Here is a 24,379-nt window from a genome sequence, read left to right on the forward strand (position 1 = left end):
ATCCACTTTGAGGTTTAGAACAGTCCAACGAGACAGAATTAGAAGGCATTAGGAAAAACCAAAACCAAAGCAAAACCCCAACCAACTAAAACAACAACAAACAAAAACCAACCACCAAAAAATGCCCAAGCAAAGCAACCTGGCACAGCAGGCTCAGGAGGCAAGAGAAAATCCCCAAGTTCCTCAAAGGCAGCATGCAAACAGCACACAGGGCGATGCTGCCAACGAGAAACCCTGACAAGCAGTTATGTAACTGGGTCTCAGCTGCCTCTTGATTACATCTTAGATCATTACAAGGATGCAGGAGGAATAAACAACCACTTCAGGGCAGAGGAGCTGGGCACAGGCCGGGCTCCAGCCCCTTGCCATACTCTCTGGGACAGCCACCACTGCTGTCTGCATAAATGCAGTTTGCCTTTGAACTCCTTCCCCACTTGGAAGCTGAGAAGGTGAAACACAGCTTTGTTTGCGTGCTGTGTGTGCTCCAAAAGGGAAAACAAGTCCATGGAGAGGTGAGGCAATTCCCACAGGGTCACTGTGCAGAGGCTGCTGAGCCAAGCCAGAGCTGTCCCAAGGCAGGGCCTCGCTGCCTGTCTCTCCTGACAGCAGCCAGCTGCAGATCCGAATTGGTCCCTGAGTGTTACTGGCCACAGAGATCCCTCAGCACCCAGATCACCCACAGCATCTCTGAGAGGCCACAGAGGCTCCCAAGGCTCTCACAACACTGGGCTGTTTTCCCCATCACACAGAGTCCTAGAATACTTTGGGTTGGAAGAGACCTTAAGGATCAGCCAGTCCCAACCCTCTGGCTTCACAGAGGTGTCTGGATAGAAGGTTCACCATCAGGTGTAGCATTGAGCTTAGCTCTTTCTGTTCTCAGCACATGCAACACCTCCTGTGATAACCTGCTCTAGCCAGAGATGTCCCTGCCCATGACAGGGGGGTTGGAAGTAGATGATCTGGGAGGTCTCTTCCGACCCAAACCATTCTACAACTCTGTGATATCCAGGGACAGCACTGGAGTGGAAAAGACCAAGTCTCAGAGGGCTCTGGAAATTCTGCAGCCTAACTAGTGACATCAGAAACCAACTGCACCAGAACCACTTCCTGGGCAGAGCTCTGCTATCCCGGAGTCTTCATGCTCACAGCATGGTGCCCTGGAGTTGATGGGGAGCTCTACCCCCAGGCAACTGCATTTGAAAGGGACACATTCCGATCCAGGGAGCAACAGCGACAAGTTTAAGTGCCAGAGCATGCAAGGCCTTGAGCTACAGCAGGGATCCACCAAGCAGGGAGCCTGTCCTGCACCCAGAGCCACATGAACACCTGAAGCTACTGGCACTGTTTAACTAGAAACCCCCAAGCTGAAACCGCAGCCAAAGGGAGAGAGGCTCCTGATAAAGGGGATTGTCTGCAAAGCCCTCTGTAAATCCATGTAGGAAGGGGGCTGGTGTTTTACTCACCAGACTTTGATGGAGCTGGAAGGTAGCCAGCCTTCATTTCCCAGGGCAAACAGATGTATGGAAGCTAACCCACAGAGGAGGAAATCGCTGCAGCCACTCGCACCCCGCTGAGCACAATCGCCTGGGCTGAGGGCCCAAGACCACTGCAGACCTTTCCTCGCCCCCCGGCAGCGGCCAAACACAAATGGAAGCAACAGGATGGAGATTAGGAGGGAAGAGGCTTTTCTGCAGAAGCAGGGAGATTCCTGACCTGCAGTCCTGTACAGGTTGTTCAGCACCTCCCTGGCTGCAAGAGCTGAGCTCTCAGATACAAGCAGTCTCTGAGGCTGGGCTGGAATCTGCTGTGCTCGCTGCCGGTAATGTGAAACCTCTGAAGAACCATGGCATTGTCTCACAGAAGATTAGTGATGTTGACTCTGCTTTAAATACACACAGTCAATTCTGCTGGTACTTCTCATAGCTAAACATCTGTCAACAGGGAGATAACACTGCTCCTGGAACGTGTCCCACCAAGAATCACCTAGTTGTGAAACAGCCACCACCTGCCTCAGCGATGAGAGACACCGCTGGCTGCCCTTGGAAGAGCTTTGCTGGAACACTGTGCCCAGCTGCCATGGGGGCTTGGAGCCAGATCCATGCATATCCCTCCAGAACCCCGCCAGGGCCCAGGCAGGGATCAGCCTAGCAGGCAAGGGACCAGATGAGCATTCAGGAGCAACAGGAGAGCATCAGCATCCAAGCAGGAAGTCAAGAGGATGAATGCAGAAGAGCTGTGCCTGCACAGCTTGCAGCAGGAGTCCAGGCCACGAGAAGCCACTTGCTGCCCTTCTACTGCACTGTTGTCAGAGGGAGATGCCAAGAGATTTGTTGGTGCACCTGAGAAAGGACCTGCTGAGGTCCTGCATGTGGCCCCAGATCCTGCCAGATGAGGAAGGGTGAAGACAAGACATGCTCCATAGCCAAGGGCTCTCCTTGCTTAGCTAAGAGCTGCACTTGGCAGCACCAGTTCTGTTACCTCTGCACCTCCCATGGATCTTGTCTCCTTGTGAAAACAGGGAATGGGAGACCAGGATCACATCTGCCACGACTGACTGCAGAGGTGTGCTGGTAGCTGAGCAACCCTGCTGGAGGCTGTCTGCCAGGAGACTTGCCTGCTGGCCAGCCCCACCATCAGGCCTCTCTAAGCCAAGCCACCTTGCACTGGAGTCATGCAGGACCATGAAGAGGAGAGGCAGAGCCTTCTGGAGAGCATCACCTGTCACTGACTCTGGTGTGGAGCTCTAGAGGCAGCAGAGATAAGGCATGACAAGAGGGAGGTCAGAAAAGGCAAGTCCCTCAAGATGATGTGACCTCATTTTCCCTGCTCTCTGCACCAAGCTCACCTGCTGCCCTCTCTCAGAAACGTTCCAACAGGCTGGGAATCAGCACTACTGCCACCAGAGCACTGCACAGCTCTGCATCTTCACCATCTCACCTCTGGCCTGTAACACAGAGAGGCCTCACCCCTGCTGAACAGCCTTCCTAGTGCTGGGAAGGCAGGCAGAGAAAGGCAGCCAGGAAGAGTGGATTTGTAACACTGCAGAAGAGAGAAAGCAAACTGGAGAAGAGCTCCACCATAGTTACACAAAGGCATTGCTGAGTTCTGTGGTCCTGCAGGGGCTGGACAGACACAGCCTGGAAAGGAGCTCTGACCTCCAGTAAGGGAGGATGCAGATGAAGATACAACAGCCTGTTCCCTCAGTGCCCAAGCAAGGAGGCTGATCACAGGCAGGCAATTTCAATCCAAACACAAAAGAAATCCCTGGCATTACTGCTCTGTTGGCAAGACCTGTTCAGAAAGCTCCTGGCAACATCCAGCTGAACTGCAAGGTAAAACTGGGCACAGAGGTATCCAAGCAACAAAAAGAAGACTGCAAAGAGCTGGTAGGGATCTCCTGAGAGGTAACAGGGTCAGAACTACCAGCCCTGTTTCACAGGCTGGGTAACCAAAGAGAAACACTATGCCTAAGGGACACTGTGGGCAGTGTCAGAGGTGCCAGAGCTCAGGTTTCTGCCCCAGCCACACCAATCTGCACTGCCAAGGCCCCCAGAGAAAAGGCAGCCCTTGAACACAGACCCAGCTGCACAGAAGACACAGGAGGAGGGAATGCACTGCAGCAGCTCCTGACACGTCTGAACAACCTCTTCCAGAGGCAGTGCTGCATCTGCTGGCACAGAAAATGGACCAAATCCTGCCCACTGCTCCAGAGGAACCCACAGCTTTTATAGCAAACAAGCAGAGAGGAAATCAGAGATGTCACAGCTCCAAGAGATGACATCAGAGCAAAGCTGGCAGCCTTTAGGGTTAACAGTTCTTTTTTCCAGGAACAGACAGAGCTCTTTCCACACAAATGCCACCAGCTGTTGGAATAAGCAGTTCTGTTCCCTCTGCAGTCTCAGGCTCACACTGGAATGGGCAGGTGGGTGTTTACCCTGGGCTGATGAGCCTCACTACCTGCTCTGGGCTTTGCTAACACCCCTCCACTCCCAGGCTGGCTGCTCAGCACCCCAGCTCCCACCCAGGTTACGCATAAAGAAGGTTCTCTTTATGATGAGAAAGATTAGAGATAACACCCAAGGGAGCAGGCTGCCCAGGGAGGTGGTGGAGTCTCTTGCTCTGAGGAGATTCCAAACCCACCTGCATGAAATTCTGAGCAACCTGTTCTGGGTGACCCTGCTTTAGCAGTGGGGATGGACTAGATGATCTCCAAGAGGTCCCTTCCAGTACCCCCTACCCTGGGACTGTGTGACAGTAACCAGCAGGCAGTCACTGCCAGTCCCTTACTGCACACACAAGGAAGGGTTCTTGTCCACCCCCACCAAGCAGATCCCTGGAGTCCAGCTTCTCCCCAAAATGCTGAGAGCAGCTCCTCTGGCAGGCCCCTCCAGAGCCAGCCAGGCCAGCAGCCGCTCTGCAGGGTACAAAGCTGCCCTGGCACGAGCTGAGCAGGTCTCTCTCCAGCAGGTATCTCCCACTTCTCACAGCCATCGAGAGCCATGCAGCCGGTTCAAAGCGTGAATAAGCTGACAAGCGGTTCAGGCAGGCCTGCAGCTCAGAAACACTGCAGATGCTGGAGCTTCCAAGAAGCACAGCTCCAGGCTCCCCAGTCTGAAGAGCACCAGGGCAATGCAGCACTGCACAGCAGCTCCTCCGAGGGGAAGGCTCTCCACAGGAGCCATTTCGCCTACCAACGAGCGCCGAGGAAGCCAACAGGAACCCGATGGGGAAAGGACACCGGCACAGGCTGGGAAGAGAGCACTTTGCATGCAGAGCAGGGCAGTCCTCTGAAGAAAGCAGCTTTAGGTATCTTTAGGTAGCTGTGGCTTTGCTGGAGAGCTAAGCAGCTTGGACTGTGCACTGGACATCTGGACTGTGCCGAGCCAGACAGGAAGTGAAAACATTTCACAGATGCTTGAATTTGCATAGATATTTGCAGGGCACAGCTGACAAGGTGTGGGAGCCTCACCTCTTCCACTTTCCAGATAGGAAAATGACACCACAGAACTCTGCTGCTGAGCTGAGCAGCAAAGCAAGAAGAGACCTTTCAGCTCCCACGTTGTGGGGCTGGAACCCACCCCTCAGAATCCCACTGTCTTCCCACCACAGCGGGGCCAGCAGCAGCACAAAGCCCTGCTCCAGAGCAGGTCTGGGGAAGCAGCTCTGCATGCTGGGGTAGGGAACACTGCCAACACCTCCCAAATGATCCACCCCATACCCAGCTCTCACTGCAACAGAGCACAGGCACTGCTAACGGCACCGCCGTGCTCAGGCGCAGAGTTCTGACACCACCCCACCACCCAGATCTCGTGAACCTGCTCCTCCATGGGGGCCTGGGAGGGTTAACTGCTAGGTGGGAGTTTGACCCTTTGGTTCTGTCAGAAGAGAGGGAAACCCATACTCCATACTAGTGCAGCCACGAAGAAGTGCTTCTTGAGCATGTCTCCACTCACTCCCCTGCCTGCTTCGCAGCCCACTCCACACTCTGAACAAGAGCACTCGAGGCTTTTGTGCTGGCTCCCAGCCCACATACAGGTAGGAAGAGCTCAAGAACCTACCCCACTGCAGAACACTTCCAAAAAAATCACTGCATTCCCACACAAGAAGTGCCTGGGGGAGGCAAAGTCCCAATGCAAGCTCTTCAAACCCAGCCCTATTCATTCCTTGCAGCACCATCACTACACATTGTCTAAACTGCCTCAGCAGCTACCCCTGAAGGATTCCTGCACCAAACCTCTTCCATCGAGGTGCTAAGTGCTCCACAGTTGACCCCTTTGAAGTGCTGCTCACCTGAAATCCAAAGGCTCCTGAGGATGGGGTGTCCCTGCCCATGGCAGGGGGGTTGGAACTTCCAAGCCTGACTGACACTACACTATGATACTATGCTCCCAACCTGAAGCCCTGTGGACTTGTGAAGTACTCCAGATCAGAGCAGTCCTCTTGGTCAGATCTCAGGGTGCTGTTAGCCAGCCCCCACTGTCTTCCTGGTATTACTCCTGTATTTCTTTGCTCACCTTCACCTCCTCTTCCACTTCTGCATGTTTCAGATCTCTTCCCTTTCACTAAAGTGACAATTGTTTTCACCACCCCTCCACAAATCAATACCCACAGTCTCCTGAAGATGTGACAGGCAGTTCCTCTGTCCCTTCTGGTCCACCAGCACCTCAGAACCAAACTCCCAACACTGCATTTTGGCCCTAAGCACAAGGACCCCTGCAAAAATGCACACACACTTTTTAACATCTCAGGACCACCTTCTGTCCTGACAGATCCCACATCCCTGCAAGCCAAGCAGCTTCACAGCTAAACAAGGAACACCCCAGGGCTGAGGGACCAGCCTCCAGTTCACCTCTATTATGGTCCCAATGCTCCCAGATCAAGAAGAGAGCAGGATTTACAGCTCCACAGACCTGAAGAGTTTTGCTCCAGAATCAATGGCTCCTAAGCTCCAAGCTGTCAGTCACTTCTGCAAAGGAAGCACAAGCACAGAGAACGTCCTGCACACCACTACAAGACACCAACTGACAGCAAGCCCCAGCTACACCACAGTGAAGACCATACTGCAACCTCCTGCTTTAGCCTTTTTCCCCCTCTTTAACCAAACCAGATGGGGCTGGCACCTATCTCCAAAATCCCCCTCAGAAGGTGCTTTCCAGGAGCACCCTGTTGTGACTTCCATATCAACACCACCTAACTTCAGCAGTTAGGAGAGCTGTACCTGCCCAGCCTTCACCTGCTCACCGTGCTTTGACCTCCTGCTCTGCTCCCTGACAGATTCACCCTTCTATTTCTCCTGTGCAAAATGCCAACCTACTGATAAGGAGCTGTGAAATTATTGACCTATTAGGAGAATGAGTCAGTGCCACATGAAAAACTGAACCCACTTAGACAGCACGATCAGCTGAAGAGCAAGGTCTGATACCCAGACAAAACACTCACTGCCAGGCTGCAGAGTGAGAAATACAGAAGAGAGGAGGAGGGGTGACCAGAAGGGTCCAGCCCTTGGCTGAACCCTCTCCTTCCCTCCCCCTCTTAAAGCTACCAGCCTGTACTCACTAAGCTCCTCCCGTGCATATTGCTGCTGTTCCTACAAGGAAACACACGAGTGGGAATGCCACTACAGTCAAGCCTCTTTGGACAGATTACCATCACAAAAGGAGAAAGAAAATGGCTTACTGCTACTTCCTGTGCAGCAGCACTTAAAAGCCAGCCCAGCTCATCCTTCAGCACCTGCACTTACAACAAATGCCTTGAGGAACCAACACGTTGGAACCTCAGGCAGGTAACACTGTCATGGATCATCTACCAGACTGTTGCAGAAGGCTGGTACAGCACCACAGCCCTGATTTTTCCCAGCTGCACCTCAGATGGGATAGCTGCAGGAGGAGAGGGATGTGGTACAGGAACCCAAGAGCATCAGTGGCACACACACCAGGGCTGAGGGCTGTCTGCCTTCACAGCACCACTCACTCGGGTACCAGGGCATGCTGTGTCAGGCATAAGGCAAACACAGACTCTGCTGCCACCCCTACTTTTAGAAGGCTCAAGGAAATGAGCCTTTGAAGCTGGGTTTTGCACCAAGCTTTAATAAAAGGCTTTGTTACAATGTCACTGTAAAGTGAAATCATGTTCATAAAAATTCTTCAGGAACATTACTCACATTTATTAAGACTAAAACACTCTGAAATCCTGCACCTCCTTCCCAGCATTTGTATGGATTATTGACTTACTTTCCCAGCTGCAGCCACTTGGCCAAGTTTCACTTCTCAGCTCCCATGCCCACACAGTGAGAAAAAAGCTCCCAGGTCATCCCAAGATGCACTGTGAGCCCACATAAAAACTCTCTAGGGAAAGCAAGGCACCAGGGCCCTGTGTAATGACAGCTTTGGAAACCTCTCTGCAAAGCTCATGATTTACTCCTTTATTTTAAGGAGAGCTATCTGCTCCAGCCACCTAGAAACGTTTTTTCTTAGTGAAGACTGCAGAAAGCCTCCTAGAAGGCGTGACAGTTGGTGTGCTCCAGCCGTGCAGCAGAGCACACCAGACAAACAAATGAAGGAACCAACTTCGATTCAACGTAGCTATCAAATTAGGCACAAACCCAAAGCCCCAGCTAACAGCAGATGTGCTCACACTGGCTGCAGGGAACGTGTCATTTAGCAACAGCACAGAGAAAAACCCAACCCCAACACCCAGCCCAAAAACAACAAACCAGAAATCTCAGCCAGGATTTGGCTGATTTTTAATTGGAACTTTTTGTTGTTGTTGTTGTGAGGAAAATAAAAGAAAGAAAGAAAGAAAGATGAGATCATCTCAGAGAGGTGATATGGGAAAGGTCTTCTCTATCACAGCCCAAATGAGATTCTCCCACCTGGGAAGAAGCACCTCTTGGGCTGCAGGTCCTGAAAGGTGCAGCCCTTGAGCCCACACAGATCTCAGATGTGCTCCTGCTAAACCCCAGGCACACCAACAACACCTCAAATGGAGTGAAAATGCAGGCAGATATTTCAACTTTCCAGACAGGAATCATGCCCAAACCATTTGCCTTTCCATCCTCTCCTTAAATTCCACCTTCAGAACGCAGTTCTCCCTCTTCCTCATCTCTTCCAGGAGACTATTCCCCAGTCCACTGGTCCACAGAAAGAGCCTTTAGGACACTGGGGTGTAACTAGCTCAGTGCCAAGCAAAGGTGGAAAAAGCTGGTCCAGAAGTAACACCTGTGCCAGTTTATAGCTGAAAAGCTGCTCCTTAGGAGCCAAGTCCCCAAACTTGGGCTCTCCAAGGCAGGGAGCAGCTATTTATACATCAGGAAAGGGCTCATCCCAGGGGAGGCCCCATGTGCACCTGCAAGACAAGGCTTAATGCAAACAAAACTTCCACTCTGAGCCTTGCTTCAGCCCTGGAAGGGGCAGGATGCCCTCCCCACAAGCAGGCCAGAGCAGACGACGTAGACACTGCTGTGTGCTTACACCTCACACCTGCTCCGAACACAATTATTCGAGTCCTAAAGGTTGATGTTTATTGTATCTTATCACCCGGAACACCAGCAACATCAATATACAAATATTTGAGGAGTTGATACTCAAAGGAGTATCTCGCCCTTGGCACGTTCGGGAGGCAGAAACAAAACAAAACAACTTCGCTGACAAAACCCACAACTCCCAGCTCGTTCAAACCTCTTTCACCAGCTCCGACTCTGGGGATCTGGAGGGGTGGCAGGGGGGGAGGAGGGGGAGCTGTTGTTTGGAACCAGCCGAACGAAAAATCCCCTCCTCGCTCCCAACCAGCGCCGCTAAACAAACCACCCCCGCCGCACAGCACATGTGTCCCCGAGACCCGCAGTGGGGTTTCCCCCAGCTTCGCAGCACATCTGCTCCCACTCCCGAGACGAAAAACTCCCTTTTCAAACCCACTAAACCCATCTTTTCCGACCTACCGCACAGGCTCGCCCAGCACCGAAGCAGGCACGGGCTGCATGCGGGCTCCGGCAGCTGCCCCGCACGCCCCCCCGCCCCCGAGCCGCAGCCGAGCGCCCGGCCCCGGCCAGCCCTTTGTGGGCTCCCGCACAATAACAACCCGGCCGAGCCTGCTGGATGCCACCCCCCACACACACCCCCCGTGTTCTGCTGAGACACACACACACGGCGCGACCAAAATATCTTTGTGTCACGCTCCAGACGGGGAGGAAAAACAACCTGCCTCTGCGGCGGGGACCCCCCCGGCGCCCCGCTGCACCCCGCCGGGGAGCGGGGCGGCGGCAGCAGGGGAGCGCAGCCCCGCCGCGCACGGGGACAGCCGCAGCCCGCGGGGCCCGGGGCAGCAGCCTGGGCAACGCGCCCCGAGAACGGGCGATCCCCCCCGCCCCGGGCCTCACCGCGGCCCTCACCGGAGACGGGGCCGGGGCCGCCCCGACCGGGCCCCACGGCTGCCGCTGGCGCCCTCACCCCCGTGCGGGGGGTGTGCTGGGGGGGGACTGGGGTCGCACGATAAACACAGGCCCGAGGTGAGGGGTCGCCCCCACCGCCGCCAGGTCCCTGCCCCGGGGGACCCGCCCGGGCCGGGCCGGGCCGAGCCGAGCCGGCTGGCCGCGGGGTGCCGCAGCCGTTGGCTCCGGCTCCATTTTAGCGCTGCTTCGTCCCACCTTCCCTCTCCCTCCCCTTCCTCCTCCTCCTCCCCCCCGGCCCCACTCACCGCCCCAAATATCCGCGGCCGCCGCCGCCGCCGGCCCCCGATACCCACCTGTGGTGGTGGTGGGGAGCCGGGAGTGCCTGGGAAGCCGGTTGCGGAGGGGCGATGAGCGCGGGGCGCGGCGGATGGCGGCGGATTGCGCGGCGGCGGCGGCGGGCTGCGGGGCGATCCGGGTTCTCGCTGCCGCTGCCTCCTCCTCCTCCCCCGGCCCGGCCTGTCAATCCCGCGCGGCCGCCCTCCGCACAGCGCCGCCTGCAGGGCCCCGCCGGCGCCGCAGGGGCGGCCCAAGATGGAGGAGGGAGACGCAGAGGGGGTGCGGAGGGGCGAAGCAGGGCGACAGGGGCAGAGCCGCGGAGATGGCGGCTGCGGCACCTCTCTGCACCCACACAGACCTAGCCAGCCCCAAAGCGCTGAGTCCTGGCGGAGCTCCCAGCCCCTCACGAAGGCAGGTGGAGGGCAAGGGGGCTACGAAGCCGTCAAACACACCCCGACCCCTGTCAAGCCCCCGAGGTGCTGCTGAAGGAGGCTCTGAGCTCATCCACGTGATGAGGTTCGTCCCCCTACAGGCTCCCCACTCCCATAGCTCACACCAGGGAGGACACCAAGGGGCTTTTCCCTCCTGTTTGTGCCTTCTTGCCGTGGTGACCCCAGCGAGGGCAGCAGGGCAGCGATGGGGGTCAGGAGATCCAGCCGGAGAACGATGGCAGCCAGCCTGCTGCTCGTCCCTGGTTCAATGCAAGCCCGGAAGAGCTGCTGCCCCTTGGAAGGAATTCAGTCCCAAAACACCTTTAAATTTTATTTTCTTTCATTAATCATGATGGAAATGAGGGCACCAGAGCAAGGCAGACACCTTTGTCCCCAGAAAAACTCTACCTAGACATGAAACACAAGGAACCTCACCAAGCAAAACGGGCTTCGCCTCAGCCTGCTGCAGAGCCTTCCTGGGCTGAAACTGACATGAGAGATCCTGCTGCAGAAGTTGCTGTGAAGTGCAGCTCCTCTGCTGGGGGATTCTGGCAGCCCAGAGGATGTGGCCTCCTTGCACGCAGGGGCAGGGCAGCCTGCCTTGAATTCTGCTTCCCCATAGCAAACACTCACTGGTTTCTCTCAGTGTGACATTTTGCAGTGGAATGGGTCACCAGTCATGTACTGTCACCCTGCCTCTCCTTGCCCGTGAAGGGAAAGTGGCTTCAGAGGGATTTCGCAGCGCATCTCCCCGGTGCAGGGAACACCTCAGGAGGAACAGTCCCCACCTCTCCCCGGGTTACAGGCACAGCATGAAGCCAGGATCACTGCTCATGAGAGATCTCCAACACGCAGCAAGAGTAATGCAGAGGGGGGAAATGCATGAACAGCTTTCTGGACCATATGTGATGTTCCTGCAGTTCATCTGTACTGCTGTCAAATTTGCCAGGCACCGAGCTACCAAGAGCCACACCAGCGCTGCTGAAAGCCATCACCTGCTTCTCAGATCCCCTCCTTTCCTGGATGTCAAAGTATTAACCTCCACTCCTGCCCCTTTGGTGCCTCATCTTTCCTGCAGCATGGTTTTTTTCTGTCTAGAGACAGCAGGCCAATGCCCTCCACTTCTCTGCTTGTAGCCTCTCTCCTGGAGGAGCTCAGCCTCCTACCTGAGGCTGGCAAACTCCTACCCACACCGACTCACCAGGCAGCTGGAGCATTATTCTGGTGCTGGCATTTTCTTTCTCCACCAGTCAGACAAGTCCACACCTGCACACACAGAGCTCTGCTAGCTTTCTTCCTGCCCTTACACACCTCACTGTCCTCCCTGAGAGGAGCTACAGCCCAGCCAGATTTCCAGAGTGCCCTTGCTTTGGGCTGCTGCCCTTCATGCTCAGCCACCCTACTCTGCAGCACCAAGCTGCTCCATGTCATCTGCAGAGGAAGAGGAGAGTGAACCATCTTGTGCTGCATGCTGTTACAGCACCCAAAGGCTTTGCTGTTGCCCTCCAGGAGATGGGCAGTGTGGGGTACCCTCCATTTCAGTGACTCATGCAGCCACCTACAGCCCAAACCATCAGGAGGTGACTCAGAGAGGCCTGCCCAGGTCAGCACTCTGCACACCTGCTGCTGTAATAAGCACTTCTCTGAAGGTTCCTCCTGCATCTCCAAGGCAACAATCCAAGGCCAAGGGAGTAGATGCAACAATTAGAGTAAAAAAACTAATGCAACCTGTCTTGGAGATCAGAAGGCCAAAGTAAACAAATTAAAGATAATTCTGCCCTCATTACCAGGTGGACACAGTGCAGCCCCCACAGACTCATGGCTTCTCCACCTGTGCCCAGCAGCGTGCCAAGACCAAGCCCACCAAGGCTTTGGAAGTCTCATGGCTCAGGATCACACAGGCACTGGGCTTCTCTTCCCCTCACTGTCCAGTGCTGGCCACAGTCTGAATAGAGAAAGGACATAGTCTGTTCCTGCCACCAAAGGGACTCCCAGCATGGTAGGCATTGGAAGGGACCTCAGGAGATACCAAGTCCAAGCCCCATGCTAAAGCAGGGCAGCCACAGCAGCTCACCCAGGATCAAAATGGCCAAGGGGGGGGTTGGAATCTCTCCAGAGAAGGAGACTCCACAACCTCTCTGGGCAGCCTGCTCCAGGGTTCTAGCACCTTCACATCAAAGTTTCTCCTCCTGTTCAGATGGAACCTCCTGGGTTCCAGTTTGTGCCCAGTGCCCCTTGTCCTGTCCCTGGACACCACTGACAAGAGTCTGGTCCCAGCTTCTTGCCCCCCAGCCTTTAGCTCTTGCTGAGCATTGCTCAGATCCCCTCTGGGGCTGCTTTTCTCCAGGCTCTGAGCCCCAGGGTTCTCAGCCTTTGCCCCTCACAGAGCTGCTCCAGGCCCCTCAGCATCTTCATAGCCTGCATTGGACTCTCTCCAGTAGTTCCCTGTCTCTCTTGAAGTGGGAAGCCAAAGACTGGACACAGTACTCCAGATGTGGCCTCACTTGGGCAGAGCAGGGGGGAAAGAGCATAGCTGCAGTACATGCTGGACCATGGGAACACCATCAGACCTTGGCATAAGGTGATGAATTCCTGTGCTGCTCTTGCACCATCTTTCATCTGTGGAAATGACAACAACTGCTGTAGGATGAGGGCTGGTGGGATTAGATTCATAACAGACTGAGGGAGGAGCACTGACAAGAAGAGGCTTGGGCAAAGACTGAGGAAGAGGTTCAACACCCAACCCTACACAGGATCCATCCTGGGAGGGCTGCTCACTCACCCTGCTTTGTTGACCTGTTCCACCAATTCTCACCCCTGATGCAGGACAAAACCACCAGCTCCACCTCCTGCCTGCTGCAGAGGGGCCTGAGTGTCCTCAGCTGTGGTCTTTCTGCTGTTGTTTGTTTGTTTTTCTCCTTCCCTCCCCAATTTCCCAGATGAGAGCAGGTTCAAGTAGCTTGTCATTGCTCCCTGCAGCTGCTGAATCAGGTAGAGGCTGTTCCTTGAGTCCTTTGTGGCCCGTGGGAGCTGCAGGCTCCATAAAGCAAGATGCCATGGAAGGGTTTGTGTGCCAGACCATTGTTTGTCCTTTTAAAGGCTGCAGACCCACACCATTCCTCATGAGCGAGTGCTGGCTGCCTGAAGGACAAACCAAAATGCCTATTAAAGGCACTAAAAAAGGAAATCATTTAAAACAGAGCTGATTAAAAGGAAGAAACTATTCTTCCAGCGAGAAGTGAATTGCTTTCAGCTGGCTTTAGCGCTGAGCTTTGCTTCCCACAAGACCCAAATACCACTTGCCTGATCCTACAAGTATTTTGGAGCCACTTCATCAGCCATGACTTCAGTTTTTCCTGGTGTGTAAATGCAAAACAAGACTCCTGCTCATCCCAGCTTGGTGATTTCTCCTTTGGCTGGGCTGTTCAGAAGCTGTTCAGAGGAGGCTGCTCTTTGGGCAGCTTTCAAAGGCCAGGCTCCATCTTATCAGGAAGCCTTCACACAGCCTTGGTTGCCTAATTAGCAAAGAGATCAAGAACAATTCCAGCAGCACCACGCAGCCTTCTCCCACCCTGACAGCCTGTGTTCTTCAAAAGACTCCAGAGAGGGTTGGTGAAGTGCTTGGAGAGTTTCCTTTCAGAACAGAGGAGGAAACAGGGAGGTGGAGGTGCAAGCATGAAAGTTTTGCCAGGTGAAGACCTGGGCTGGTTTACTTTTTTGCAGCACAACACTTGCTCCCAGCACACAGAAGAGCACTGCTGGGAGCATCTGCTTTTGTAGGCAGCACTTTGTTTGCTGTCAGCACTTTGTTTGCTGTGTCAAAGCCTCCTTGTTCAAAGAGGTTAGAAAAAGCATTCTGTCAGATAAGGGAATGCAGTTACTTGGCAGAGGATCCTAGATGGCATCTCTCAAAAAAAAAGAGGGAATAGTTCTGAGCAAGGCAACACATCCCTGTGTCAGATCAACCTGCCTGACTTCTCTGACAACCCACTGGCTGAACACAAGCAGCTACCAGTCTCATCCCCCTCTGAATCTGCAGATCAGCAGTGGTCCCAAACACCAGAGACAAACCTTGCTAGGTGTTTTAGCCACCATAGAATCACTGGGTTGGAAGGGACCTCCAAAGGCCATCCAGTCCAACCAACCACCTCCCCTCCCTTCTGACAATGCCATTTCATTCACTCCAGTCCATCCAGGCACGAAAGCCACAGCTCACTCTGGGGCAAACTCAACCAATTCTTTGGGGCTGGAGCCAGCCACCAAGCCCTCCACTGACAAAAGTGGGGGAACCTCCCCAAAATGCCAAACAAGGACCAGCAAACCCATCCCTCCCTCCCCAAAATGCCAAACAAGGACCAGCAAACCACCCATCCCTCCCCAAAATGCCAAACAAGGACCAGCAAACCCATCCCTCCCCAAAATGCCAAACAAGGACCAGCAAACCACCCCTCCCCCAAAATGCCAAACAAGGACCAGCAAACCACCCATCCCTCCCCAAAATGCCAAACAAGGACCAGCAAACCCATCCTTTCCCCCAGATGCATTGAAGGAGCTTTAAGGCACTTTCAAGTAGTTGCTTTTGCAATGCTTGACATCCAGCCTGGATTTAAACTCACACAGCAGCTTGTTCCCTACGCTGAGGCCCTTGTAATGACCACAGATGTGGCAGGAGTGGAAGTTCACAGCCACGTTTGGCTCCATGCTTCCACCCCTTCAATCACAACCACCCCATTCCCCCTCTCCATGTGTTGGGAGACAGCTGTTGGTTCATGGTTCACAAAGATCTTGCTTCACCCTGCCAAAAGGCAGCTATCAGCTGCTTCTGAACACCATGAAGCTGAGGAGGAGAAGTGATTTTGGTGGAGCTGCAAGCCCTGCTGTAAGCCAGCAGCTTCTCAGTGTCCCTGACAAGTGTGGCTCTGATCTGGGATGGAATGACCCCAGCTTGTGAATCCTGCAGGTGTGCAGAGGCAGAGATGGAAGCTCACAATTAGCAGGAGCTGCAGGACTCAGTCCTAGAGCCCCAGAGCAAAGGCTGTTGCTTGGAACAGCTCCAGAACTGCAGCATTCCTTTTTTTTCTTGGGGAATTCATGGAATAATGCCATGCTTTAGTGAGGTTTTTGTTTCCCCTCATGCCTAGGTTTGTCCCTTCTGCCTCATGAGACCACACCAAGTCCCCCTGGAGCTCAGTCTCTTCTTTAACTATCAACACCCTTCCGAAAGGTTTCAGCGGGTGCTAACTGTCCGTGCTGGGGAAAACGCAGCCTCAGCCCACGAAGATCCATCCACCGGAGGCTGTGTTCCCGGTGCCCCGCTGGGGAGTCCCCCGGGGATTGCTGCAGCTCGTGGGGTGCAGCTTCCCGCCGAGTGTAGCTGCCCACGGGGCTGTCACTTGGCGTGGAACGGCACAGTGCCCGAGGAACGGCTGCCCGCGGGGACACCGGGGCACCGGGCGTCGCTCAGCCCCCGGGGCTGCTCCCGGCCGCCCTCCCCGGGCAGGATGGCATCCCGGGCAGGATGGGCATCCCGGGCGCGGGGACATCCCGCGACGTCCCCGCTAGAGGGAGCGACAAACCCAGGCTGGGAGCTGGCAGCGGGCAGGCTCCGGTCCCAGGCGCCCCAGCCCCGGTGCCCGGGGAGCTCGGCCGGCTGCACCCCGCTGCCAGCTCCGTCCCCTGCACCCCTGCCCGGGAGCAAAAGGCCTGTGCCGGGGGAGGACACAGCTCACCTCATCTGCTGCGTGGTGGTCCCACACCTGCTGCTGGTGCTTCAAGAGCAGCTCAAGGTGTGGAGAAGTTGCTCCTCCGTGTGAAAAAGGCGCTGCAGGCTGAAACCCTTCATCTGCTGCAGGGCCAAGATGTAGGGGGACACAGGGGCAGAGGAGGTGGTGGGAAGGTTGGGCTGGGTGATCTTTGAGGTCTCTTCCAACCAGAAGTTTTCTGTGATTCTGAGAAATGGGGGTGAGAAAGCTGGAGAGGATGGGAAAAGAGGAGGAGAGCCCTGGGAGAGGAGAAGAACCAGAGCAGAAAGGAAAGAGAGGAGGGGAAGGAATCTGCTCCAGCTGTGGCTAAGGCTGTGACCAAAGAAGAGGCTCAGCAGGCAGATGGAAATGCAGTGGCTGGCAGACCCCACCCTGTCCAAACAGACGTGGGGACCGAGTGCCACTGTGGTCTGCAGCAGCCTGGGGAAGGGGCAGGACTGATGCTGGGCTCCCCAAAGCCCAACTCCCCTGCCCTGCAGTCTGCCCCCGGGCTGGGTTCAATACAAGAGAGCAGAGGACCTGGATGCAATGGAGCCAATTTCAGCAGCTTCTCCTGCGCTGGTGGGAGGTGCAGGACCCTTCACAAAGCTCACACCAGTTCTACCCAGCTCCCTGGGTGGTGGTGGTCTCTGGGGGCTGGCAGAAAGGAGCTCCTGACCTTGCCTGGGGTGCGTGGTCCTCGCTGTGGGTGCCAGGGCTGGCCGGTGCTGCGGTGGGAGCCCAGCCAGGGGGTTATTAATAACCTGCTGAGTCAGGGGGGGCTCTTGGGTTTCAGCATCACAAGACACAGACGCCGAGAGGCTCAGATGGATCCCCCCCAGTCCTCCTTCCAACACTGACAGGGACAACTGCTAAGCTGGCTGGGGGCTGCAGCGGAGCCAGGCGCCTTCCAGCCTCGCAGGGCAGCCCAGCCCCATCCTGGTGGGCACTGCAGGGCTGCAGGGGGAGGGCTGGTGCTGTGCTGACCCCAAAATACCAGCCCTGAGCACCACCAGGCAGACAGCCGAGGTGTGCCCTGCTGCTTCCTTATGCATCCTCATGGAAAGCAGTGAGTGATGTGAACAGGTGACCCCTCTGGCCCACGGCAGCGTTGGAGCTGCTCTGGCAACTTCCATGCAAGAGTCTGGAGCAGCAGAGCCAGCCCTGAGCCTGAGCCCTCAGAGGTGCAGGGGAGGTGCAGGGACCCCTCACACACACACAGAGGCACCTGTCACTCACTGGGCTGTGCCCTGGGATCTGGGCACTCACACCTCAAGCTCTTTAGAGCCACACAACCCCCTGGTGTGGGGCTGCTCCCCTGTGGTTTTGCCTGGCCCCACTCCCCTTCCTCCATCCCACCCCTGGGGTGTGCTGGAGTGCAGTTGCCCAAGGGAGGGGACAACACCCCTGCTTTTGCTGGTGGCATGCTGCAGGCTGGCACCCAGCACTGCTTTCTATTTTTCCACCCAGGCCAGGACCAAAATAATCCTCTCCCCCCTCCTCAGCAGCTGTTCCAGACATCACCCTGGCCACGCCGGATTTCCCTGGCTCCTCTGCTGTCACTGCTCTCAAATCCTGGTGTCTGCACCGCTCTGGCCATAGCTGCCACTTGCAATGGTTGGAATAAGTGAAGTGCTGAAGCTCTGCACGGCTCCTGCGTCCCTGGAGAGGTCTCCTTTCCTTGGCTCAGGCTGGCTGAGCAGCCCAGCCCGGCTCGGTTCAATGAGCTCTCCAATCCCATTTACCTTCAGGGATGTGTTAGCATCTTCCTGCTTCCCACACCCAGTCCAGATGAAAGGGTGAGAGGATCAAATGCCACACAATGTCACACGCTGCTAACCCTTCCTACACCCCTTGTGAGGCCAACCCTCAGCAGTGTAATCCCTTCAGTGAGCCAACTGATGGCTGAAGCCCCAGTGAAGGGGCATGGGGAACCTTGCAGGGCCAGGAGCAGGCTGCAGCATCGACCCACAGATTAGTGAGAACCTCGAGGGAGGGTTAGGTTGGGTATTAGGAGTAATGTCTCTGCTGCAAGAGTGCTCAGGCCCTGGCACAGGCTGCCCAGGGAGGTGGTGGAGTCCCCATCCCTGGAGGTGTTCCAGAAAGCTGTGGCCATGGCTCTTTGGGGCAGGGTTTAGTGGCCACGGTGGGGCTGGGCTGCTGGTTGGCCTCAGTGATCCTGGAGGGGTTTTCCCAACCAAAAGAATTCCCTGATTCTGTGAAATCCACTCTCTGCCTTCTGGGTCTGAGCAAGCCCCTTCTGCTCTAGGTGCTGCATCTTTTGGCAGAGGAAGGGCTGGGGAGGCTGCAGTCCTTCCAGCCTCCTTTTGGAGTGGGGGCTCCCTCCCAGGGGGGGAACCTGTCCTGAGGTCCTTGTATCTGCCTTGGGTTCGAACAATCGTTTACCATCCCGACACATTCCAGCACTTAACTGAGCTCCTTGAGAGGCAGAGATAAAGTCTCAGCTTTCCGGTTCATCTTGCCAGCCTGTCTGCAGCAGATAAGGAGGTTGGGCAGCAGGAAAAAGGTTATCTAGAAAGGAAGCTGAGCTACAGTTGCTGTTATTGCAGGAGGCTTTGGGGAGGGGGGGAAAGAAGAGGAAAGAAAAGTAACCTCCCCAGGAATCCCAGAGCCCATACAAGGCCTTTCCCAGGGGGAGATGACTGATGGTCAGAGTCCTGCTGTGCCTTCCTCCCCGGGGTGGGAGGTGTCTTCCCCTGGGCTGGAGAGGGAAGCTGCTGAGGTGGTTGTGCTCTCCCCATGGCAGGTCACCCGCAGAGGAAGGTGCCCCAGAGCCTGCTGCTTTCCCTCTCTGGCTCAGCTCTCTCCTGGCCTGCTGGAGAACCAGCTTCACCTCTTTGACATTTGTTACAAAACTGGGAGAGGTCCCCAGGTCCATCCTCATCCTCCAGCGAGCCTCAGAGGAGCCTCACTGTGAAGGGAAGAGCACCAGCATGTCCAGTGGCCCTGAGCCCAGGACCTGGGGCCAGCAGCATTTGCTGCAGGGCTCCCTGGCTGCTGAGATGTGACCCTGGCATCCCCCAGGGCCCTTGAGCCAATTTCTGCCATCACCACAATTAGCAGCTTCATCAGGGCCAAGCTGTGAAGCCCTCTGCTGTGAGAGCACCCAGCCAGAGCAGCCTCCCCTGCTCAGAGCCAGGGATTTTCTGAGGAAAACCCTGCTCTGGGGGGGAGGAAACAACTGCCCCCCACCCCTCCTACCCCACTGCAGCCGGGGCTCAGCCTCCCTCGGGCTGGGAGAGGTTAAGTGAGGGACTCCTGCGATTAACTGCCCCTAAATCTCCAGTTCTTCCCTGCCTTCTATTTTTACCAGAAGGGAAGGGGGGAGGTGGTGGTGGGTGGGGTGGGTGGGGGGATATTTACAAGGGATTTCACTGAAATAATGAAACAAATGTGATCAGCCCAGGGACCCTTAATCCGCTTTGACTCCTGTGTCCTGGGGAAGCGCCGCAGGGATCTGTGCTGCCTCCGAGCCCCAGCGGGGTGGGGAACAAAGCAAACCCTCCCCTGCCTGCCAGGGGGGCACAGCAGCACCTCAGATCACCACACAGGCAGCATCAGCCAGGGCCTTGTGGGTCAACACAGGAGAAAAACTCCTCTTTAGCCAGCTCCCTCTCGCCCTGTCCTGGCTCCCCTGTGCCAAGGCAGGGGCTGACCCCATCCCCACTTGAGATGACCAAACACAGGTGAAAGCATCATAGACTCAACAAGGTTGGAAAAGACCTCAAGGATCATCCTCCCCCTGCAGCATCACCCCCTCTGCAGCACCTTCCACTGCCCCCCCAGGCAAAGGGGAGAGGCAGTTCCATTTCTTTAGGTTTTGCCCAATATACAAAAGTCTTACCCCAGAAACGAGAGGGTTAAGTACTGCTCGAGCACCAAACCTTCCCTGAACCTCACACGGGGCATGCTCCCTAGCTGGGGAGAGGCCTTTGAGCCCCAGAGGGCAGCCTGAGGGTGCTTGGGGCCATGCTGTGTGGCTGTGCTGGGAGCTGAGGCTGCTGCTTTGGGTGCCCTTCACCCCCACCCCCCTGAGTGCATGAAAGGGGGGAGGGAGGGTGCCCAACAACACCCAGCCTGGGGTGAACTGGAGCCAAACCCCTGCCACCACAGGCAGACCTTGTGTGACAGCCTCCCTGATCCCACCCCCTCCCCAGCCCTCAAATCCACCAACCTGCCCTCTGGGTGCCAGCCAGTGCCCATTCTTCCCTCCCCATCAGCTGCCTCATGCTGGGGAGGGAGGCCTGGGGGGCTTGAGCCACCCTGTTCCTGGGGGACAGCAGAGAGGATGCTCCATGGCAGCACAGCCCTGCCACAGGAAGGGATTTATCCCACCTCCATCCCAGCCACAAACCCTCCAGCCAGCTTGTTGGAACAAAACAGCAGCTTAGGCTGGGGAGGGGGGAACTGAAACACCCCAGCTGTGATGCCCACATATGCCCAAAGATATAATCCAGCTTTGCTGCTGGCCCTGGCACTCTCTTGTTTTTAAAAATAGATGGAAATCTCTTCTTCCTTTTGCTGCTGAGCATAAACCAGCACCAGGCTGAGGGGAGGAGGGGCAGCAGTGATGGCCACCCCAGCCTGGCCCTCTCCCAGCTGCAGAGACACACTGGTGCCAGCAGCCCCCAGACCCCTGTGCTGCTCTTGTCTCCTCAGGGGCATTTTCTTGGCTCATCTGGTGGCTGAGCTGGAAGCAGAAGATCAGTCAGAGGGATGGAGGTGTCCTGGCTTAGCAAGCACCACTCAGAATCCCAGAATGCCAGCTGGGAAGGGACCCCAAGGGTCATCTGGTCCAAGCTTTCTAGGAGCTGGTGGAGCTGCAGCTGGCCCAGCAGCCTGGCAAGCTGAGTCTTCAAACTGCCCAGTGTGGAGCAATCCACCACTTCCCCTGGGAGCTCTTCTCATGGCTCCTCCACAAGCCTCACACTGAGCCTTGAGTGGTTCAGTTTGAGGGCCTGAAGGCCCAGGGAAAACACTCAGGCTCCTGAGCAGTCCTGGAGGACCTCAAACTGTTTGGCCTTTTGCCAGACAGCCAGGGTGGGCATCTGCACAGAGCAGCCTGCTGTCCTCCTACAGCTCACCCAGGACAGCTGGGGCCAAACCTCTGGCTGAGCATCCACACGAGGGTGGAGAATGCCCCACTGGGGTTTCTTCAGCCACTGCCACCTGTGGGGCCAGTGGAGAGACAACTGGGTGATGCCACCAGCACATTGCACAAGAACTCATGGTCTGGCAGCACTGCCAGGGCTGAGACCCAGCCCCAGCCCCCTGATACCCTCCAAGGGAGGTAAAAGCCCTCCTCAGGCTGCAGGGCTCTAGGGACAGGCAGGCTGCATCCATGCTCCTCCTGGCAGGCTGCAGCTGAGGAAGGCTGATGGAGCCTGCACAGACCTAAAGCCCAAAGCCCAGGGAGATTGTCCTCACCCTCATGCTGCTGTGCTGTCCTTGCCTCTGAGCCTAAACAGTCAGGATCCAGCCCTGGGTGTCCACGAGGGCAGCACAAGGGTTGAATCCTCCTCAAGCTGCCCCTGGGATTTCCTTGGATGGAAAGCTGAGGACAGTCCCCACAGAGTGTCCCTTGGCAGTGGCAGAGCTGAGCTGTCCTGTCCTGTCACCACTCCCATGCTGGCTGCATCCATGGGTGGTGGGGCTGGGGGTCTCCTGCCTCCCCCAGGAGGTAACAGCTCACCCAGCCACAGCCTGCCCTGCTTGCTGGGTGGCAGGGAGAGGTGGGGAGGGCCACAGGACACAGCCCCACGGTGGTTCCCACCATCCCTGGCTGTTGCTATAGAGACAGAAGCTGGAGCTCACAGCAGTGATGCTGGTTGGTTCTGCAGCACCTTCTGCATGGCAGAGAGCTGGGAGAGAGGGATGAGGGGTGCTGAGTGGTGCTGAGGAGGAAGGAAGCCCAGAGAAACCCTCTGTGAGAGTGAGCCTCATCCTGCAACCCCCACCTGACCCCACTGAGTCACCCCAGCTCACCTCTCTCTGCCCTCCTGCCCACCATGGCTGGGGGCAGATCAGCTCAGCTGGTGTCAGAATCAGAGTCACAGAGCTGTTAGGGCTGGAGGAGACCTCTGAGAGCTACCAAGTGAGAGCTTCCCACAAAGCAATCGATGCAAAGCCTTCTCCTGCTCCTCAGGGAGCCACCAAGAGGTGCACACACTGGCCATCAGAGCTGCACTAACCTGCCTCCAGCCTTCCTGGGGGTGAGGACAAACTCTGCCAGGTGTGACGATGCCTGGAAGAAAGAGGAGAGCAGAGCTCACTCCAGAGCTCACTCCTGAGCTCACTCCTGAGCTCACTCCCTCAGATAAATCCTTGCAGGAGAAGGAAGCTGGCAAAGAGAAGCCCTGGCAGAGGCCAGGAGCAGCAGCACGTCCCTGCTCCCCCCTGCTGCTCTGCCTGTGAGGACAACCAGCAAGCAGCAGAGCTCCCCCCGCTCCTGAACAGCCTTTCCCGAGGGGTCCTTGCTCAGCCCACCCCCGGGGGAGCCCCACAGGAGGCTCCTCTTCCCAGGAGCTGATCACCCTCCTTACCACGCTCCTGCTGCAGCCTGGGAGCCAGCAGCACAGGCAGGCAGCAGCTCCCGGGGCTCTGTGCTGCCATCCCAGCTGGAGACCTGTGCCAGGGATGGATTTTCTCTTCAGCTTCTTTTCATGCTAATTATCAAAGAGCAACAAATGTTAGCAGCTTGCAGGAGTCGTTAGCTGAATGTCTTCCCAGCAGCAGACCCTGCAGGAAGAGGCTTCCCAACCTGCAGGGGTAGAGGGGAGCACAGGACTCAGCTGGCTGCTCCCCGGCCCTGCCAGCCAGCTGCACTTTGCTCTCCCGGGCTGGACAGGAGGACAGGGGCGAGGGGATCCCCTCCTGCTGCAGGATGCCTCCAAGCAGGGAATGTGTTGAGTCTGGTAGTGGCCATCCCCTGCCAAACACCAAATCCTGAAGCCAGGCAGAGAACTGGAATGCTCTGAGCAAAGTGTGGGGGTTCCATAGTCAGGAGGGATGCTCCCTTCCAGAGACACCACACTGAGCAGGGCCAGCACCTGGCTGGAGAGCAGCACAGGTTCAAGGTGGCTGCTTGGGAAGCAACAGCACCAAGCCTGGGCACCAAATTCTGGGTTCAGTAATCCCAGAGCAGTTCCCAGCCATCAGTGAGCTCAGCCTCACAGTCAGGAAGGCCAGGGGTGCTCCCCTCCTCTCACACAGCAGTTCCCTCTGTGGCAAGGTTCCAGCCAGGTGAGTAGAGCTGGGGGTAAGGTCTCTGCCCTCTGGCTCCCCAGCATTGCTGTTGCTCATCCTGTGAGGGACCTACCTGGGGAGCTCCCATCCCCAGCATCACCTGGCACAATGAACTCATGGCCAGGAAGAGGCAGAAAGAAGCAGGAAGAAGCTCCCTGCTGTGTCTCTTGACCTGCCTTGCAAACCCACCTCCATCCACCACGACACCTACTAGCAGCTGCTCCCTGCTAGGATGGAAATGGACAACTTGCAGCTGTCCTTTGCCAGACCAAACCCTCACACACACCCCTCACAGAGCAGCTTTCTGAGCAGCACACCAAAGGTTGGCTTCAGCACCCTGAGCACCCACCTGAAGCAAACCATTTAAGGCATAGATTGCAGCCCCTCTGCCAGCAAGGCTGCAGGCTCTGCTCCAAGCTGAACCTGCATCTCAAGGCTACACTGAAGTGGTTTTGCCTCTTCCCTAGCCATAACCAGACTCACAGAGTGGTATGGGGGTTGGAAGTGACCTCTGCAGATCATCCAGTCCAACCCCCCCCTGCCAGGGCAGGAACACATCCTCCAGAGGAGACTCCACAGCCTCTCTGGGCAGCCTCTGCCAGGGCTCCCTCACCCTTAAATTAAAGAAGCTCCTCCTCATCTTCAGGTGAAACTTGTTCCAGTTTGTGCCCATGGCCTCTTGTCCTGTCACTGTCCTGAGACAAGAACCAAGCAGGGCA

At 56.3% G+C, this 24,379-nt stretch overlaps 1 protein-coding gene across 7 annotated transcripts in view; it reads right to left on the reverse strand.

The window, feature by feature from the left end:
* Positions 1–10,387, reverse strand: part of PRRC2B (proline rich coiled-coil 2B) — a 46,109-nt gene extending 35,722 nt beyond the window's left edge. For 5 of the 7 annotated variants that reach the window (XM_068155978.1, XM_068155976.1, XM_068155977.1 and 2 more), the window contains exon 1: positions 10,192–10,387. The gene's annotated coding sequence lies outside the window, so the exon portion shown is untranslated. The remainder of the gene's footprint in view (positions 1–10,191) is intronic. The other 2 variants (XM_068155975.1, XM_068155974.1) reach the window with 1 other exon arrangement.
* Between the last annotated feature and the right edge of the window lie 13,992 nt (positions 10,388–24,379).

This window comes from Melanerpes formicivorus, unplaced genomic scaffold (genome assembly GCF_026170545.1).
Source record: "Melanerpes formicivorus ecotype bairdi unplaced genomic scaffold, bMelFor1.0.p_v2 SCAF_33, whole genome shotgun sequence".
NCBI lineage: Eukaryota > Metazoa > Chordata > Aves > Piciformes > Picidae > Melanerpes > Melanerpes formicivorus.